Here is a 5,240-nt window from a genome sequence, read left to right on the forward strand (position 1 = left end):
TACAGAAACATGATGGACATCACCTTTGAAAAACATGGCATAGGATGACCACATTGGACGATCGAAGCCAATCAAGAGGAAATCTATTCTGTTTTATTCTATTTTTCTTAAGTTACACTTTCTGTTATTCCTGGTCAGTTTACTTCTTTTCATTAGCCTCCTTATACTTGTTTGCTTATTCGTGTCAATTTCACACCTCTAACGGAAGAGCAAAGTAGTTCGATCTGGATCAAAACACACAACTGACACACGACAAAGAACAAATTTTCCTTTCCAAATGTGTCAGCACTATATACCTCGGAGCAGAGGAGAAACAACTATAAAAATATTAATAATATAACAAAAAAATATATGTATAAAAACTTGAAGAAGTGACTCAGGGATGGGCGGGGGGAGCCATCGTGGACAGGCCTCGGGATTCGAACCCTGCCCGCTTTGTCTCCACCTGCACGGAACTGACCACACACCAATTATTAAAAAAAAAAAAAAAAAGGTGGTTAAGGCGTCTGACTCGAAATCAGATTTAAAAAAAGCTAAAAAAAGGAAAAAAAGTGGTAGAGCACTGGTCTAGTAAACCAGGGGTCGTGAGTTCCATCCTCAGAGGAGGAAGACGAATTATGGAAATCAGTTGCGCGTCGTGGCTGTATAGCAAACATTATCTGTGATGACGAACAATTAGCGACAGGCGTTTTATTAAGAATTACTCTCAGATGTGATTAAGGCGAATGGCGCAGATAAAGCATTTTTTTAAAAAAAACTTTATTTCAACTACAATAATAGATCCTCGTTTATATGCGACGCCACCTAGAGGGGGTAGTCATCCGCTCGTGGACGCAGGATCGGATACCTAGCTAACGCCCGTCAATGTTCCACGTCCTTTGTGAACGTAAACGACGCCAACGAGCGCTGATACGCTTCATCGACACGGATGACGGTCATCGCCTCACCACGCAACAAGACATAAACACAGCGTTCTACAATCATTATGCCCAGCTCTATTCCGCTCAGACCCCTGATCAGACAGCACTGGAGGACGTCTCTCAGACGATTTATGGCACCGTCACCCCGGTAATAGAAGCGGCCTTGATGGAAGAAATTACAGAAGAATAAGTGATCAACGCCATTAGAAAAGGAGCTGTCAACAAGTCTCCGGGTCCTGATGGCCTCCCCTTGGAATTTTACCTGACTTTTCAATATTTATTAGCCTCCCGATGGACGGACATCTGTCGAGAACTACTATCCCCGGACGTGCCACTCCCTGCGGCCCTTGTGGAAGGGATGATTATTCCTATTCACAAACCGTCCGGTGGCTCACGACTGCATGACTACCGCCCGTTGACGCTATTGAACTGCGACTTTAAGATCTTTTCTCGACTGTTGGCGGCGCGGATACGCCAGACCCTACGCAATGTTATCTCACCCGATCAGACGTCATTGGGAGGCGACAATAATATTCAAATAGCACTCAGCGAATATCGTGACTTGATCTCACTGGCGAGGGCATGTCGTCTGAAGTGTGCACTGGCGGCCATCGACTTTAGTCAAGCTTTCGACCGAGTGGACCACAACTATTTGGAAACGGTCCTCCAACATATGCGGTACCCACAGCCATTCGTCACTGTCGTCATGCGACTACTAAGTGGCGCGACGTCCAAGGTGATCGTCAACGGCCGACCTTCGCAGCCCCTCACCATTTCTCGATCGATACGCCAAAGCTGCCCTCTGTCCGCTTTACTTTACGCTGTGGCCATGGAACCTCTCCTCTGCGGCCTGCGCCAACGACTAACGGGTATGACGTTACGAGGCCACACTTTCCGATGTAAAGCGTACGCTGACGACCTGGTGATTGTCATCCGCAACGGTGACGACACCGCTAGCGCACTAACTTGGATAGCGAAATATGGCATGGCCACTGGTAGTCGTATCAACGTCGCAAAATCTGTGGCGATGAACATCGGGGTCTGATTGTCTGAGAACAGTGTCACCCCCTTGCAGCTCAGTGATAGTTTGAAATGTCTCGGCATTGATTTTACAGACGATATACGACGGACCGCTGCTCACAACTTTCGACGGCATTTACGAAATGTTCGGACTGGAATTGCCAACAACCGCCTACGAGCCCTGGATATCGTCCAACGGTCCCAGTATGTCAACACACATTTAGCGCCACGCATTCCGCACTACGCCCAGATATTACCTATACCGGTGATGTTAGCTCGCCGTATACTTGCGGCTTTTGGGTCCTTCGTGAGTTCTGGAATGCTTTTCAAGATCAAATGTGAGACCCTCACCCTTCCCCCGGATCAGGGACGGCTTGGCCTTTATCACGTTTATGACTGAGCGGTCGCCCTATTTGTGAGCACATTAGTCAAACTATGGCACCGCCGTCCGGACAGTCTGACCAGTTTGTTAATAGAAGAACTAGCACCGCCCTCCCTGTTGCCGCCTGTGCCGATACACCACGTCCCCTCTTCGCTCTTCTACATCGGTGTCTTTTTCCTCGAACTCAGCCTTACCAGCGACTCAACTGGCGTCGGCAAAGACGGTTTATAGGGTCCTGCAACGTGGACGACCCGACAACGTAGTGGAGAGGAAGCACCCGAACGTCAACTAGCGGGTAGTGTGGAGGACAATTCACCACGTAACACTAGACACTGACGTCACGGCGATGTGGTACATCACTGTCAACGGTAAGCAGGTGACCAGATCAAGTCTACATGCGATCCACATGGTAGACTCACCCACGTGCACGAGCTGTGGCGTTCAAGACAACGATGGACACCGTCTTAGCTGTGGCGAGTCTACAGCAGTGTGGACCTTAGTGAGGCAAATGTCAGCATACTTCCTTCGGGTAACGATTAATCATATCGACCCCAAGACTATCTTATACCCGGATGAAACGTATTACCCACGGACTAAAACTAAAGCAATGACGTGGCTTCGTGGACATGCAGTGCATTATTTGTTTCAAGACGGCACTAAGGAGACTTTAGACTTTTGTAACTATTTGCAGGAACGACATTGCAAGATCCTCCGTAACCCAAAGTATCGACAATATTTTTCCAATTTTTTGTGGAGTGCGTTCCACGACCCTCCACGTAGCTGGAACGTCACGGGTAAGAGAAGCTAAAATTACAATACGATAATAGAACACTACACGGCACAACGTGGGATGTACTTTCATCATTACGAGAAGTCATACCTGGATAATACAGCAGATGGAGAGTTTCGTTGTGAACCCTCACACTCTGTAGCAGTATTTGTCCCATTTCCTCTTTTTGTCCCCGGTGCGAAAAGGTCTTCGCAGTTTTAGTTATCCCATCCGGTGCAAGATGTAGCACTGGTTAATGGTGGTATGGATTCCACCCTTCAGTTTTGTTTCATGGTTTCCTTTGCCCCGCACTTTGCTCTCTTTCTTTATGCCTTTTTCTACAACTATTAGCATGGTTTTAGTTACGTACGTCCCTAACTCGACGCAAGGAGTGCACTTACTAGTTTTATGTTCCTCACTGTTAAAAAAAAATTTAAAATAAATAAATGAATAAATAAAAATAAATCACAATAATACACCAACTGTATCCTTTGCACCACATCACATCCCCAGGATGGGAGGGGGCAGACATCGGGGACAGGCCTTGGTTCGCGTCCCCTCCCCACCTTGCCTCCGCCAGCCCCCTCCCTGCTCCATCAAAAAATAAATAAAAATAAAAAAATAAAAAAAATAAAATGGATAAGGCGTCGGACTTCTGATCCGAAGATTGCAGGTTCGAATCCTGTCACGGTCGTGTTTTTTCAGTTCTGAAAAAGAAACATACCGTATTAGCGTAGCAATTGAGCAGTACGAAACCGTCTGAATGTTGCTGTTGACCATTTCCTGCTTGGAGATGCTCTTGAGCTTGAAACACACGCAACAAGGCCGGTGTTAACTAGCGAAATGGTCTCGACAGCACGGTAGCGCAGCGTGTTCGGTCAGAGTGTTAGCTGTCCTCTGCAATAAAAAAAAAAAAAAGAAACTGAGTTAATGGATCAACGACAAAATGAAAAGGACGTCTTACGACGTCTACCACGAGCAGATAAAACGAACAATATGAGATTTTTGCCGGCACGGTAGCTCAGCGTGTTCGGTCAGAGGGTTACGTACCCTCTGTCATAAAAAAAAACTGGGTTGATCGATCATCAATGAACTTCATCGGATGTCTTACATCGTCCGCCCCGAGCAGATACAACGGAGAAAAGCGCACAAAATGAGATTAAAAAAAAAAAAATGGATAAGTCGTCGGACTTCGGATCCGAAGATTGAAGGTTCGAATCCTGTCACGGTCGTGTTTTTCCAGTTCTGAAAAAGAAACATACCGTTTTAATGTAGAAATTGAGCAGTACGAAACCGTCTGAATATTGCTGTTGACCATGTCCTGCTTGGAGATGCTCTTGAGCTCGAACCACACACAACAAGACCGGTGTTAACTAGCGAAATGGTCGGCAGAGTGCCGTCGCCGCGAGTTTTGACTGGCACTTGCACATCTAAAACAACGTCGGAAAGTAACTCGTACGGCTTTTGAGACACATCAAGTATGTGTGTTAATTTTTACGCCACTAGCTCTGTAGGTTGTCATGCAATTCCTTTACCTCTCAGAAATGATTATGACATAAAAGTGAAGTACGTGACGAGAGTGACGTTAGGAAAACATTAGGCAGCATGGAGTGATTCAGTATGGGAGCACCCAACCCAAACAAGTAATGTGTGACGTGCTACCCGGCACGTATTTACCGAGGCAGCCCGGCTAGCTCAGTCGGTAGAGCATGATACTTTTAATCCCAGTGTCGTGGGTTCGAGCCCCACGCTGGGACAAATGGAATTTTGTTCCGCTGCAGATGTAAATTACCGTTCTTCTGATTAACGTGATGTAATGGAAATAGCAACTTTAAACTTTTCCTAGGTCTCCGTCAGTCGCAAGAAAACTGTATTTGAATGTGAAGGTGATTTTGTAGACATGTGTGAAAGACATGTTCTGAAATGCAAGTGTTGTTGTTTGGAGAGCACATCGGCTACGTGTCAGATGTGTAGCCAAGCAGTAATGGGTCGCCATAGCTGCAAATATTACACGGTAGTATGAAGTGTTGTCAGCTGAAGACTGATGATCCAGACGATCGTAAGGACGAAGTACGCAAAAGTACCGCTGGGCCGCGCCTCTTTAGCTCAGTGGCAGAACACTGATCTAGTAAACCAGGGGTCGTGAGTT

The 5,240-nt window shown here is 46.4% G+C and overlaps 1 non-coding gene across 1 annotated transcript; it reads left to right on the top strand.

Annotated features, from left to right (window-relative positions):
• The first annotated feature begins 4,775 nt into the window (after window positions 1-4,775).
• Trnak-uuu (transfer RNA lysine (anticodon UUU)) lies at window positions 4,776-4,849 on the top strand. The gene has a single exon. It is a non-coding gene; the product is annotated as a tRNA-Lys (tRNA).
• The last annotated feature ends 391 nt before the right edge of the window (window positions 4,850-5,240 follow it).

The sequence above is a fragment of the Schistocerca gregaria genome, chromosome 1, assembly GCF_023897955.1.
Source record: "Schistocerca gregaria isolate iqSchGreg1 chromosome 1, iqSchGreg1.2, whole genome shotgun sequence".
Taxonomy (NCBI): domain Eukaryota; kingdom Metazoa; phylum Arthropoda; class Insecta; order Orthoptera; family Acrididae; genus Schistocerca; species Schistocerca gregaria.